Source organism: Panthera uncia, chromosome D4 (genome assembly GCF_023721935.1).
Source record: "Panthera uncia isolate 11264 chromosome D4, Puncia_PCG_1.0, whole genome shotgun sequence".
In the NCBI taxonomy this organism is placed as follows: domain Eukaryota; kingdom Metazoa; phylum Chordata; class Mammalia; order Carnivora; family Felidae; genus Panthera; species Panthera uncia.
The window spans coordinates 17,319,175-17,334,719 of NC_064807.1; the positions used below are offsets into that span (position 1 = coordinate 17,319,175).

General features: G+C 41.0%; 1 protein-coding gene across 2 annotated transcripts in view; it reads left to right on the forward strand.

The window, feature by feature from the left end:
* The window catches only part of PCSK5 (proprotein convertase subtilisin/kexin type 5), a 445,686-nt gene that overhangs the window by 215,483 nt on the left and 214,658 nt on the right, over positions 1–15,545 (forward strand). The gene's annotated exons all lie outside the window — the stretch shown is intronic.

A 15,545-nucleotide genomic window follows, 5' to 3' on the forward strand; every position in this document is an offset into this window, starting at 1 on the left:
ACATGGTTTTTATGAGTTATTACTGAGTTACTGTTTGCAGCATTAACTGAGTTTAACCCTTTTTTATCCAATAATGCTTGTCACCATGACCAAGCCTTAGATAACAGCAGGCCAAACGATGAGGAGAAATAATCCATATTTTTTAGATTTCTGCCAATATTTAGAAACACGCCCCTACATGATTGAAAGCTAGGCATCACTTCGAAGTTTAAAGTTGTTCCTCCAGAATCCAGTGAAAGCCTCGATTTTCCATTTTTGGTAGACAGGCTGGTTTATCTGAAAAACTCAGTACACAACCAGGGAAGGTCGGGAGGGAGGGAAGAGAATTGAGCGAAATTTAACACAGGCTCTCAGAGGCGTCTGCTTGTTATTTGGCTATTGGAAACCTTTCTACCCAACTTGAAAGAATGTAAGAGGGAGCTTCCTGGAGAGAGCATGATCTGGGAGTGATCACATTAGTCATGCTGTATTTCTTATTCATTGCTCTGAATGTAGGTGTCATTGGACTTGACATCTAATAGCCTCATTGCCATAGCAGATGTATTCAATTGTATAATTTTCATTGTGCTAGAACTCTCTATTATAGGCAACACCATACCTGGCATATCAAATACTTGTGATCAGTTTGTCTGAGAAATCATAACATTGGAAGGTTGCCCAGAGACCATCTGGTCTGTAGAGTTGCTATTTAGTGAGAGTGTTCAAGGATCACGGGGCACAGGAAAATAATATTGATAATGTAATGTAGGTTATTTTGAAAATAAAGTTGTTGTTTTTTTTTATTTTAAGTGACTTATTTGGACATTAGGCACCATTTTGGTATAAAGCTTACTTGTCTGAAATGATGCCGTCCTTTGGCAAAATTAGGTTGCCAGCCTTTCACTGATTCCATTGGCACTAAATATTTAACACTGAAAGATCGCAGAAGAGCAATCCTATAACCACCAATATTGTTAGCAATAGGACCACATTAAAATCAGATTATTACCACTCAAGTAATACAAACTCTTGGTAACAAAAAAAAAAAAATACAAATCACATAGAAATATAGAAACAAAAATCAGGGGCGCCTGGATGGCGCAGTCGGTTAAGCGTCCGACTTCAGCCAGGTCACGATCTCGCGGTCCGTGAGTTCGAGCCCCGCGTCAGGCTCTGGGCTGATGGCTCGGAGCCTGGAGCCTATTTCCGATTCTGTGTCTCCCTCTCTCTCTGCCCCTCCCCCGTTCATGCTCTGTCTCTCTCTGTCCCAAAAATAAATAAAAAACGTTGAAAAAAAAAAATTTAAAAAAAAAAAAAAAAGAAACAAAAATCAAAAATCTCTCTACACAGTTGACTTTCAGCAACTCAGCAACTGTTTTATGATTGAATAAACAATAAATCCTAATACCGTGATGCTGGTTCCAAATATTCTTGACATATACAATGTATTTATTTTGAAAATATTTTGGTTTATTGTCTTCAATCTGCATGTCACTTTCCCTTCAGATCTGTTGTTCATTCTGTCTTCTTTCCTCCATTATTTTTTGTCATCCACTTAAAAAAATGTTTTTAATGTTTATTTATTTTTGAGAGAGAGAGAGAGAGAGAGAGTAGAGCATGAGCAAGGGAAGGGTGTGGAGAGAGAGGGAGACACAGAATCTTAAACAGGTTCCAAGCTCTGAGCTGTCAGCACAGAATCTACACGGGGCTCGAACTCAGGAACACTGCAATCATGACCTGAGCTGAAGTCAGACTCAACCAACTGAGCCACCCGGGTGCCCCTCTCATTACCTATTTTAACCACATAATGCTTTCTCTAACCTGCAGCCAAGCAAGATTAGATCAAAAAAGGTCTTAAGTCTTTGTGGGTGCTATCTTTGTCCCCTTGTTGGAAATCAGGTATTGAGAAATTCCTGAATTCTAGAAACTAATATTCAAATTGAGTTTCAGAGACATGCTTCCAAGTCACTCACAAAGGCGGTAATGCTGTGGATCCTCTACAAACTACTGATCTCTTATTAATTTTTCTTATCACTCTATGCTCTATATATTACCCCTGGCCATAGTTATTACAAATATTTTATCAATTTGTCGTTTGCTTCAGATTGTTCTGATATAGGGAACTTTTTTCCTTCATTATTTCATTATGTTTTTTTAAGTTTATTTCTTTTGAGAGGGAAAGAAAGTGCATTTGTGCATGAGCGAGGAGGTGGGGGAGGGCAGAGAGAGAGAGAGAGAGAGGGAGAGAGAGAAACCCAAGCAGGCCCCGTGCTGTCACCACGGAGCCCTATGTGGAGCTCGATCCTACAGACTGTGAGATCATCATCTGAGCTGAGATCGAGAGTTGAACGCTCAACCGCTCAACCGATGCAGCCACTGAGGTGCCCTCGTTATTATTTAGTCAATTATCTGTGCCCTTTATACATTTGTCAGTTAGCCATGACTCATCTTTTGGTAACTTCTGGAGAACTTACGTATGCTTATGAAAGCTATGTATGTTTTCCCCCTAAAATGAGCCCAAACACACAGATGGCAGGGGATTTGCCGTACCCCCAGAGTAATCCATGGGCCCCCAGTTAAGAGCTCAGGTTAGATAGTCCTTTCCTATCTCAGAGTCCTGTCTCTAAGTCTTAATTACCAACTTCCACTTTCATCTAGGGTTTTCTCATTGCGTTGTTCAGCATGAGTGTCTGACCAAGTAGGATTTATTTTGGCATTGGGCATGAAGCTCTAAGTTGAACTTTTATAGAGATCTATCTACTCAATGCCATGTGTTAAGTAATCTGCCTCCAAACACAATTTGTGTTATGCTCAAGTCATTGAATTTATTAAGGTCTGTTTTAGAGTTTTCTGTGTATCATTCTGTCAATTCTTTTGCCATTACTGTATCACTCCAATTTTTAAACATTTTCTTAAGCCTTTTTACCTGTTTGCTTTTCCAGGAAAAACTTAGAACCATTTTGCCGTGCTTCCAAAAACAACCCCAGTGACAGTGTTTGACAACTGTATGAAGCTTGGCTTCTTTATAACCATTGGTTTTCCCGCTCAAGAAAATCTGCCCCTGAATTATTCAGATCTTTTATTGGCAACATAACATCTTGGGCTTGTATTTAATTCCATACTTTTAGATTTAGATTTATTTTTTGGAATAGTAAATATTTGTATGCTTTGCTGTTACCATTATGCCTTTAACTAGTTATTGCTCTTAGATAACAGAGATACTGTTTTTTGGGGTTTTTTTTTATGTTTTTCTTTTCTCTGGCCCTTTAATTCACATTATGTTGTAACTCATTACCTTGGTTCTTTTTTGTGACCGGGTGGATATATACACGGATTCTGACTATAGTAACACTTATCTCTGTTCATTTGAGTTTTTTCTAGGTTTGTTTTTCTTATCCCCAAACTGGTTATTATGAATTCGGGTTTTGCAGTCAGGCTGACTTTTCAATTCCGATCCTACCTCTACCCCGTTACTACCTGAGTTGCCTTGAACAAGGGAAGATGGTGTTTTTTATCCTTGTTAAATTTAGTTTCTTCATCTGAAAGTGGGGGTAATAACCCAGGATCACCAGATTGTTGCCAGGATTAAATACATGTGGGCATATGGAAAGTATTACAAATACAGAAGCTGATATCATCATAAATAGTATTTCTATTATATTAGCTACCATTTAAAATACTAAGTACCGAGAATGACAATAAGCTTTCATGTCTAGCTCCAGATTTTCTCTGGATTCTCTTTTTTTCTTTTCTTTCTTCTTCTTTTTTTGAACTGTTGTTTCATTTTTTGCAGATGTCTGCTTTTCTTCATGTGGCTGCACAGCATTTTTGGCTTTACAAAAGTTTTGTTAAAAATAGAACTTGGGTGTTTTCTCAGTATTCGTTGAGATTTTTAGTATCTAGTTTCTATTATTGTAATTATTTATGTGATTTATTAGGATAATAGTTTTTTAAATATTATTTCTGCTTATATTATGAATGAAATTTGGTTCTTTAGTATGCTTTTGGTTTAGTATTAGGATATTTTATATATGCCTTTGTGTTTATTTTCCTGAGTGAGATTTATAGTTTCTTTCACTGAATAACGTGTGTGTGTGTGTGTGTGTGTGTGTGTGTGTGTGTTCTATATTGTTACAGCAACTGGAAAATATTAATTGTGCACTTACGGAATATAAAGAGAATCTTTTAAAGTATTCTTTCTTTACTGTCCCCCATTTATCCCTCAAGAATATGGTAGCGTAGATATTAAAGGAAGAATTAAGCTTCTCACCCCAGTTTGGTTTGACCGATAAATACTCTGCCTCTATCTCTGCCAGTTTTGTTTTTTGTTTTGTTTTGTTTTGTTTTGTTTTTTGATCAAGTGATGTTAAAGTCACAAAATAAATTGTGAAATGTTGCATCTTTTTGTCTTCTCTGGAGACATTTGTGATCACTGTTGTTGTAAGTTTGAAGGAAACGATCTGTCCCTAAAGCCTTTTCTAAAAAATAATTCTTTGATAAATTTTTCATTTTTTTATCTATATTCTCCCAAACCATGTCCATTTCATAAGATTTTCAAATTTATTAACCAATGATTACATACAGTTCTATGTAGAACTGTAATATAATTGCATATTTTATGTTATATATAACATAATTAATATATATCTGATATTAATATAAGATACATATATTATATATTATCTTCTTTGTTAGATGTTTTGTTGCTATTCTTGTTTTTCAAAAAGTCAGTTCTTGGATTTGTTAATCAGTAACAAAGTTTTCCTGTTTTTCCTTTGTCTTTTTTTTTATCGCTTTAATATCTATCCTGCTTTCCTTAAGAACACTCTTCATTCTCTTATTAATCTTATTGGTTGAATCATGGTTCATCTGTTTTTCCTTTTACATTAGTATGATTTTTTTAAGCTCTACATTTACCTCTGAACACACTTTTGGCTGACTGCCATTATTTTCTAATGATGTTTGGGCTTCCTCTTTGATAGAATGACAATTGAGAATAATACTTTTAAATGTTTAACAAACTTTGTTTCTACGGAGATTTATTATTGACCTTTCTTTCCACTGTGTTGTGGTCAGATAATGAGGTTAGATAACCAACCACACTAGCGGTTTGTGAGGTATTGTTTTTCCTTAAGGCAACCGAGATTTCCTTTTGGCTCGGTAGGTCTGCAACTTTTCTTTCAAATCTCTGTAGTTGATCCATGGATTCTTAAGAAAAAGAAATTACTCTTTGTAGGAGATAAGTTTTAATGTGATTAAATTATATCCATTATGTAAACAAACCCTTTATAGTACTTCTGAAATAAGTGGATTGCATTACCTCAGTAGTGTGGGTCTCCCAGTGACTTTTTTGTACAGTCTTTGATCCACACATTTTGATGGAAACGTTTCATGCTGTTAGATATTCATTATAGACAGTGCCTCATCTTTCAGCTACATTGTGCTTCCTTGTGCTTTTCAGTGTTTTTATGTCTCAAATGTTGTATTGTTTGCAACTAATTTTGTCATCCAGATGTGTGTGTGTGTGTGTATGTGTGTGTTGTGGAAAAATCGCTGCCCTTTCTTTAATTTTTAGTTTCTATATTTCATTTTTTAGGTAAAAAAAAAGGATTTTAAAATAATTTTAATAGTTCTTCAGATCTCACTTTTAAAATAAAGCTGATATTCAAAAATAAATATATCTTGTAGTAGGGGTTCTCCCCCTTGACTCCTTGCTATTTGAACTTGGCTTACATTTATTTAGTGTTCCCCCAATGCTCATTTCTTCACGTTTAATGTCATAATCTGCAACAATTTAATTTATTTCTTGCCATTATTTTTCTTTTCCAAAGAATTGTGTTAAAAGACTTCTTAAGTCTTCCTTCTACATTTGTTTTATTTTTGAGCGATCAGTAGGTCTTTCATAACGACTACCCATTCTAGGCTTTTTAATTTTGACCTCTTTATTCATCAGCTGAAATAGATCTTCAAGCTCTTTGTTTGCTTTATTTTGGTTTTCAGAGTGTGTGCTTGCAGTGAGGGTAGGTTGGTTTACTTTGTCGCTTCTACAAACGTGTGGCTTCTGCATTTACTCATGAAGGACAGGAGCTTAGTATACAATTCTTGGGCTTGTTTCCTTTCAGTGTTTCTTTTTTGTCTTTGTGTGAAAGTTTTGTCTTTCAGTTTATTTATTTCTTTTGAGAACGAGCGCATGAGCGCGCACACCAGTGGGGGAGGGGCAGAAAGAGAGAGAATCCCAAGGGGACTGCTGTCACTGCAAAGCCTGACGTGCGCACTGCGGGGCTCGAACCGTGAGATCAGGACCTGAGCAGAAGTCAAGAGTCAGAAGCTTAATTGACTGAGCCACCCAGGTGCCTCTCCTGTCAGTGGTTCTAACTCTCCTTTCATTGTCTCCTGAAATTAGCTTTGCAGAGAGACTCAAGGCAGAAATTCTGTTTGGTTTGGTTTGGTTTGAATTTCTAAACAGCAGCTTTTAAGATATTTTTTATTTGTGTTTGAAATTATACACACACACACACACACACACACGTATCAGGAAGAGCGTAGGGGATGCAATCCTTAGTATTTCCTGAAGCACATTGAGTCCTTCGAGCCTACCTTGGGGGTTTTTAATCAGGTGGGATTTTGGTGACTAACAAAGCCTACCGTGGGCTTCCACGCTGGAGCCCTGGAGTCTGAGAGGCCTGGATGCAAAGCCCGGTTCTTGTTCTCCTCGCATGATGTTACGAAAGAGATGTAACCTTTCTAAGCCTTAGTTTCCACATCTGTAAAAAGGGAATAATGACATTGTCCGCCTGATGGCTTGTTTTGCCTACGTCATGTGAAGAACTGTGCCGTAAAGCACCAGTAGAAACCTGATAAGTAGATAGTTAAGACTCAGTACGTGCTGGTCCTCAGAGGCAGACAAAGCTTCTATCCTGAAGTGACTTTCTGTTTCCTGGCCTTCAGATCTGTCACCTTGTCTTTCCTTGTCCTCTCTTGATGATTTTCCTTAAAACAAAAACAAAAACAGAATGGTGGCGGGAGCGCCTGGGTCACTCAGTAGGTCAAGCGTACCACTTCTGCTCAGGTCATGATCTCACGGTCCGTGGGTTCGAGCCCCGCGTCGGGCTCTGCGCTGACAGCTCAGAGCCTGGAGCCTGCTTCGGATTCTGTGTCTCCCTCTCTCTCCGCCCCTCCCCTGCTCATGTTCTGTCTCTCAAAAAGAATAAATAAAAACGTTAAAAAAATTTTTTTTTAACGGTGGGAAGTTCTCACAATTGTATTTGATATGATTAACTCAATTTTCCATGATACCAATTCCACGATACCATATCCATATCAATGGACTCCCTCTAATGCAAACTTTCCTTTTGCTAATACCACTTTATGGTGCTTGTAGGCTTTCTCTCAGCTTCTATTTGGGCGTCTCAGCTTGCCTTGTTTATCAGTGTATTCCCTTTTTGTTCACTATCTTTTTCACAGGCCCCATATTATTTTTCTTCTCTGTTCTTTTCTCTCTTTTTCCTCTTTTCTTCTTTTTCCTGTCCCTTGCACTACCCTCTTAGATTTCCTTTACTTGTTCTTTCTCCTTCCTTTCTTTCTTCCTATGTTCCTATTTTTTCTTTTTTTTTTTTTTTTTTTTTTTTTTTGATTCTCAATGAGCGTATCCTCAATTCTGGCTTCAGAAAAGGTGTGATGCTATCCCTGCCCTGCTTAGCATCTAAGCACAGACCTGCTCAAACTTGCCCTTGAAGGATCAGATGACAGACCAAAACCCCTTGGTCAATTCTGAGATCCCGGCAGAGATCCATCCAAAGTGAGGAATGCTAGGTGAGGAGAAGATCATTTATCAACCCTTCTGTCAAAACCAGTTTTGCCAGCCGGTCCCTACAAGCACTGCTCCGGGCTCTTCCTCTCATGGTCCCTCCTCCAGTCAAAGACAGTGGTGGTGAAATAGATCAGAGCCAGACTCCAGAGTCAGCCTGTTTGTGGCCAGGTTTAGCTCTTGCTAATCACGTGACCCTGAGCAGGATCCTGACGCTCTCTCTGCTTCTGTGTCCTTCTTTAGGTGGTAACAATGGTAATATTATCTGTCTCTCAGGGTTGCCATGAGCAATAAATGAAATAATGAATATAATACTTCTCACAGTGCACCTGGCTCACTGTGAGACTCCATAAATGCCATCCAATTCTCAGTACTTTTGGAGATCCATCTGTTAGGAATTACCTTCAGTACCAAGAAAGTATAGCTGATAGAGCAAGAAATCCACACGTCAAGATGTCGGTTAAGAAATTCTAAGCCACCGGGGCGCCTGGCGGCTCAGTAGATTAATAGCGTGTCTGACTTCAGCTCAGGCCACGATCTCATGGTTCGTGAGTTCGAGCCCCACGTCGGGCTCTGCGCTTACAGCTTGGAGCCTGTCGGATCTTCTGTCCCCCTCTCCCTCTGCCCCTTCCCCACTTATTCTCCCCTCTTCCCCCACTCCCGCTCAAAAATAAATAAATAAAACTTTAAAAAAAATTTCAAAGCTACCAAGACCAGCGTCTGTGTTACCCTCTTAATCTTTTCCCAATGGCTGCTGCAGCTCCAGCCATCACACCCACGTTCAGGTAAAAGGAAGGAGAGAGTGACAGAGAATTGAGGGATGGCTGTAGCAGGAAAGCAGGTCTTTCTTGGAAATGCCCCGCAGACTGCCTCTTCCACTTCCTTACTCCAGACTCTGTCTCATGTGCACCTGTCACTCGTGGGGCATCTGGGGGGACACAATTTTGGCATCTCACGTGTAGAGACAGGGTGGCAGTAAAAAAGAAAGTTGGAAATTACCCCCTAATTCCTGCCATAGTTTCTAAGAATTGAGACTCTGAAAAGAGGGATAGGAGAGAGCAGAGTTTAATGGTTGGGCTGCTTTGAGAAGAAAAAGAGAAAAAGAGAACATGTCCAGTAGAGAATCACACACATATGCTTTTGGGCGATGGATAGATATCCTGGGTCTTTAATTCAGGAGGTAGATGGGGAAACAAGGCTTAGCTTTTGTTGGGGGGGGGGGGTCTTTTGTCACTTCTTCCCCCTTCTACTTTCCTTTAGGTGCCAAGACAGCTTTGTTTTCTTAAAGCATGGAAACGTTAAACGTGACTTTTCTTATTCCAGTCACATCAGGGATTTGGAAATCCCTCCAAAATTTTTGTTATAGATTTCTGTTAATCTTAGTTGATCTTGCCCCTGGTGCGTGTGTGTGCGCAGTGTATAAGGGCTTTTAAAAATATTCTTTGTTACGGTTGACATCCAATAATTAGAAAGACGGCTAGGACTTGACATCATAAACCAGGAGTTTCTAAAATAGAATAACATTTACTTAAAATTCTAGAATCTCAAATGCTTACTGATTTTCACTGAAGTTTAAAACAAAGGTGAACCTTGAACATCCCTGTTTAAAAATACACTTCTTTGATAAGCACGTAGAAAAGCATCACTTGAATTCTTTGTATTCAACAGGGGGAAAAAAATGAGAGAAAATGCTGTAATTTACAATAATAGTAATAAGAGCTGCGGCCAAGTATTTTTGCTGCCCATCCAAGGGTTCAGCTGCTGGCTTTGAGGTGAAAACCCTGCAGATCCCTGAAGTCTGGTAGAAAAGTTTCAAAAACACTGCAGTCCAGCAGTCCAGTTAAGTGAATAAGTATGTGCACCTATGTCTGCGTCCTAATATTCGGTACCAAATGGCAACTTCGACGTCAACCCAAAGAACATCTCACCTCCCTCTACATCCCATCAGCGGCCACTGTCAAGAGGGAAGATATTCCCACAAATGGGATTTCTTACCATCACAGTGGGGCCGAACAGTTGTTTCCCCAACAAGTCAGCTTGCTGCCTCCGCCATCGGCTTGTTAAAACCAGATCCTCTTGACAGATCTTAGTGGCATTATTATTTCACTAAGCGCAAATGTACCAACGTGTTGAAAATGCTATTTTGCTCATTTGTTACAGGAACTAAAAAACATACTGTCAAAATCTAGGCATAGGGGAAAAGAGCTTAATTAACTGGAGAGTCATCAAATGCTAGCATAGACTCAAAGTTGTCCTTCTGGCTTGTTTCGGGATGATAGGTTGTGCGTCTCAACAAATCGTAATGACTGGTGTCTTTGGGAGTCTGTCATGCGCCAGGCACTCTCCGTCCGTTGCCTGGAGTTCTTGCAACCACCCTGCGGTGTGTGTGTTACCATTTCCACATTTCAACTGAGAAAACGGAGTCCCAGGGAGGCGCAGTTAATTGTCTAGCGTTACAGAAGCATTAGGTAGCAGGTCACGATTTACCTACGTCTTCCCGACCATACCTTCGTCATGCTCATGTGATTAGCGGCCATGTTTATCATTATTGCTGAGAATAAGTTTAAATTAGAAATAAAACTAATGGGGATAGCAATGTCTTCCTGCCGGACTAAGTCAGTTCACTGGGAACTGTGTATTTATTCACGCTGAGCGCAGGACGGCCGGCAAAGTTAGCAAAAAAAGGGGAAGTGAGAGATGTTCTCCGGCTTCCTTACCGCCAAGTGGGTTTCTCACAGCTTGACTGGGATAAGCGTAGGGAGGGAGCTCTCATACTGTCGTATCTCGTCTACGTCAAGAGACTGCAGAGTCTGGAACGAAAAATGAGGGTCAGGCCTCGATTCCAGGTTGTGGGGTGCGTGAAGAGAGAGAGGCCTTTACCTTGGCCAAAATTTACAGCCTCCGGGTCACAATGCTGGAGGGAATTGAGTGTATACGGAGAACTTGCACAAAGTTTCATTTATGGTGAATTGACTTCAATGCATGTGATCTCTTGGTTAGTGTACCCTTGTCTGACCGTTGATCAAACTGTATTCCCTAAGAGTTGATGTAGCAAAGTGTTTCAAGGGAACGACTGTTGAGCTTACAGACAAAATGCCGTTTGTTTGTAAAGCTGCACAAAACTTAATTGATGTGTTTGGGTGTAATGACAAAGCCTGGGCAGAAGCCAGGATTTATAAAGGAAAAGAAGACACTTCAGTTTAAATGGCAGAATTTTTCTTTGTAAATCAGGGGCCATCTTCTCTTAAGTGTGTTTAGAGACCCAGTTTCTAGACCTTTAGTTTATACTCAATTCAGGTAATCAATGACTGGTGTGAACAAGAGAATATAATAAAAATTTGACGTGGGTGGTCCTGAACCAATCTTCTTTATCTTTCCTGCTTTGGTTCGGGTATGGATGGATCATAAGTAGGTGTCCAGATGATGCCAATATAAGTCACATTTCCAAACCTGGAGGTACAATTAACTGTGTTTTCTGTTAGGACACCCAGTTTTTGGCCCGGAACTTTTTTTTCTTTTGTGTTTTTTTTTTTACATTTATTTATTTTTGAGAGACAGAACACAAGTGGGGGAGGGGCAGAGAGAGAGGGAGACACAGAATCCGAAGCAGGCTCCAGGCTCCGAGCTGTCAGCACGGAGCCCGACGCGGGGCTCAGACCCGTAAACCGCGAGATCGTGACCTGAGCCGAAGTCGGACGCTTCGCCGACTGAGCCACCCGGGTGCCCCGCCTGGAACTTTTGAATTACTGTAGAGCACACAATACAACACAACAAAACAGAACAAACCAAACGCACTCCCATGAGCAGTATATCCTCCTGTGCGCCATGGGGTTGACAACCTGATGATCCTTTCTGTGGCTTCATTAACCTCACAAAAGAATATCGGTTTCCTTTGTTGGAGGGTCGGTGTTTTATTCTTGAGTCACCCTCGGCATGCACTGCGTACAGTCGGGATAATGTTTGGACCAACCTCAGCAGGCTCTACACATTTTCTGTCTCATCTTTGTTGCTTCACCTCGCCGTGAATCTCCTCCCACAATCGCGGATTGATTTAGCATCCAGACGACGGCGTGAATTTTGTGGCTACTTGGTCCCATTTCTATTTTCCATGGTCTTAAGGATCATAAAACAAGACCGGTCTTGTGTTGGATTTTTTGTTGAATGTCTAGGTAACTGGATGATTGCTGACCGTTCATGTAGTTTCCCCATAGGACTGGTTCGTGAAATTACTCCATCATTGTATAAGACAGAATCGGTCTTGTATGTTAAGAAGATTGCCCAGTTAGGGAACAGTTTTCATCCTCTGGTTTTGCTTTGCTACTCTCATTGATCAGTTCTCTTTCCGTATCAAGATGTGTACGTGTTGTCCCTATTATCGGTTGCCTGTGATGATAGATCTGTCGGAGGGGACCAAGGGAAGGTTACTTCTTTTTTTCTTTTTTAATGTGTATTTATTCTTGAAAGACAGAGAGAGAGGTGAGTGGGAAAGGGGCAGAGAGAGAAGGAGACACAATCTGAAGCAGGCTCCAGGCTCCAAGCTGTCAGCACAGACCCCCCACGCGGGGCTTGAACTCGCAAAGCGGGAGATCATGACCTGAGCCGAAGTCAGACACTTAGCCCACTGAGCCACCCAGGTGCCCCTTTTTTCTTTTTAAGAAATAATAGTGAGTCAGTCAGTCACTCAAGATTCAAGGTCCTTGTTTTTTAAGGACCACCAGGTACAGATTGATGTTGGACGTTCACATGTGCATAATTAGCCAAGAAAACTCTTGTTTTGATTTTTTACTTTAAGTATTAGCAGTAGAATTTAGGGGTCCAGCAAAAGGCACTAGAAAAAAATGCCTTTCTTGGGATACAGCCTACTTTTTTTTTTTTTAATTGTTTTCATTATTTATTTTTTGAGAGACAGAGACAGAGTACAAGCAGGGGAGGGGCAGGGAGAGAGGGAGACACAGAATCCGAAGCAGAGGCTCTAGGCTTCGGGCTGTCAGCACAGAGCCCGAGGCGGGCCTCGAACTCACAAACCATGATTTCGTAAGTTGAGCCATAGTTGAACACTTAACTGACTGAGCCACCCAGGCGCCCCAGTCCTGCTTCTTCTAAACCTACCGTTGAGACCATCAAACACTTTGAACTGCTCAGAACAAAAACAGAATACAGATACCAGGTAGTGACGGTGTCACTAATTATCCTGTTTTTTACTGCTAGAAACGAGAAGTGTTTGTGCTGGGGTTCAGGTGTAGCTCCTGGACTGGAAAACCCAAACTATAAACCACATTAAAGTGTGAGCGTGTCAAGCAAGGTGACAAGTTCATGACCATAAAGTTAAATAATATAATCACGTTCTGCTCTCCAGTACAGGCATATAATATTGTATTTTATTATAAAAATCATATATTTCCTAGTTTGATATCTTTCTATTCACCTTCGAGGGAGTATGCCAAAGTTAAGCCTTTGGAACCTAAGACCCAGATTAAGACTCGAGACTCTCCTGAATTCTGTGGTAATCAAAATTCAGCCAGAGAATCAAAATTCAACTGAGCTGAGAGAGAGAGTGCAGGTGCGAAAATAGCGTGACCACGAGGACACGGCATGCCACACGTTGCTTCCTGATCCAATTGTCGAAGAACTACTGAGCGAACCAACATGCGTCCGTTCATTCTGCCTTCCGGGGGTCCACCTGGAGGTGCTTTTAAATAGTACGTGACAGCATAGAAGCCACCGCCAGCCAGGGGCAGCTGGTTGGAATTGTCATCCTTCCACTAACTACCTGTGTGTGCTAGAGTGACTATGTGTAGCTCTGTGTCTCAGTTTTGTCGTCTGTGAAATGGGAATAAAAATGTTACTTATATTCATAAGATGTTTAAGATTACACAGTAATAATGCACGTACAGGGGCACTTGGGTGGCTCAGTCGGTTGAGCCTCCGACTCTTGATTTCAGCGCAGGTTGTGATCTCACGCTGAGCGTGGAGCCTGCCTAAGATATTCTCTCTCTCCTTCTGTTCATCTCCCTCTGCCCCCTCCCTCTCCTCCCTCTCCCTCAAATCAATCAATCAATCAATCAATCACGCACAACATGTAGTACCAGGCCGTGGCCAAGCGCTCATTTAATGTTGGCTAGTAATTCGAGGTCCCTGAACGATGCAAAGCTTCCTACCAGGAAAAGATTACATATACAGAACTCTCCAGAAAGTCAGGTATATTTTATTGCCTTGAAAGCTCATAGGTAGCTAGCCACGTGTTGCAGGGATTTGGAAATGTTGCCCTTTTACCGCATACTGTCGTTTAAAGGTGACTGCCAGTTGTTCCAGGAAGAAACCCAAGGGGTGTGTGTGGCCTAAATCCTTGTGGCTTTTTATGGGGTCCGTGGTCCCCAGGCTCAGAATGGAGAGAAACTGTTCTTTTCCTCCAGGTCAGTTATACTTGTGGCCTCTTGGTTATTGTTTGCCCCAAAGTTCTTAGTGCTCCATCTTCTATTCTTGGAGGTGAGAGGGGTCTTGACGTTCAGAAGCCAGTGGAATGTGGGGCCAGGGTCATTGGCGGAAGGGGTAAGTTTCAGGGGGCCCTACTTTCAGCGCCGTGGACTGTGACGTTCCCAGCTCAGGGCCTGCAGCCTTCCCGTCTCTTTCGATCTGTGTGTGGCGTCCCAGAAGCTTCATAGTCCGATACCTTCACGTCTGCATCGTCCCTGAGAGCATAAATACAAATAAGTCCCAAAATGCGAATCAGATGTGCCTGTAAATCCAAGTCTTCTCCGGATACCAGCAAATTAACCTATGGCTATTTCCTGAGCTAATTAGTTCCCCTCCCACGGGTAGCAATGCCACTGATGGAAAATCCATCGGTTTCCCGTATTAACTTCCTCACTTTGGTGAAATACGGGACATTTTGAAATTAAATGATTTCTGAAGTTGCGTATTATCAAATGCCAGAGTAAAATTATCTGAACGCCTCCTTCTTTCCATGCGTAGTTTCAATTTCCTGAAGCTAATTCCTTCCTTCTAATTACAAGTACTCCAAGAAGAACTAGTTTTTACAACTCAGCGTGAGAGCAAGTAACTCTGATTTCTTCAGGCTGAACTGAATGCAGGAGGCTTCCTGAATCTGCCTGAATACAACTGCTTAAGTCACAAGATAAATGTTCCCCGTGCTGCCTTTATCATCCCCATCATCATCATCATCATCATCATCATTATTATATTTTTAGTGCTAAGGGCCACTAGGGAAATGGCCTCCCAATGGTCAGAACCTTGTGTTTGATGTTTCCAAAAGAATCTTGCCCTGGTGATAAGTAACATAGGAAACTGGTTTCATTTCTTTTTCTTTTCCTTTCCTTTCCTTTCCTTTCCTTTCCTTTCCTTTCTTTTCTCGTCTTTTCTCGTCTTTTCTCGTCTTTTCTCGTCTTTTCTCGTCTTTTCTCATCTTTTCTCGTCTTTTCTTTTCTCCCCCCATAAAGAGTAATAAAGTGTGGAAGTTTTAGCTGTGTGTTAAATGTTATTTTAAAATCCCTAGGTTGATTTAGACATACTTATCAAATCCGAGTACACCTGCATATATCTTGCTGTTTGCTCATGGAGAAAAGCGAAGCAAGCATGCCCATTTGAGAGGATTATGCTGTACCACAAAGAAGCGTCTGGAAAGGTTTGCCAGACTGAGCTTTTGTTGTTGTTGCGTTTGCCCCTCACTCAAATCACGACACTGGGAAAGGTGAAAGGAGATTAACATTGTATCAGGCAGATCAGGAAAAACATCTTATGT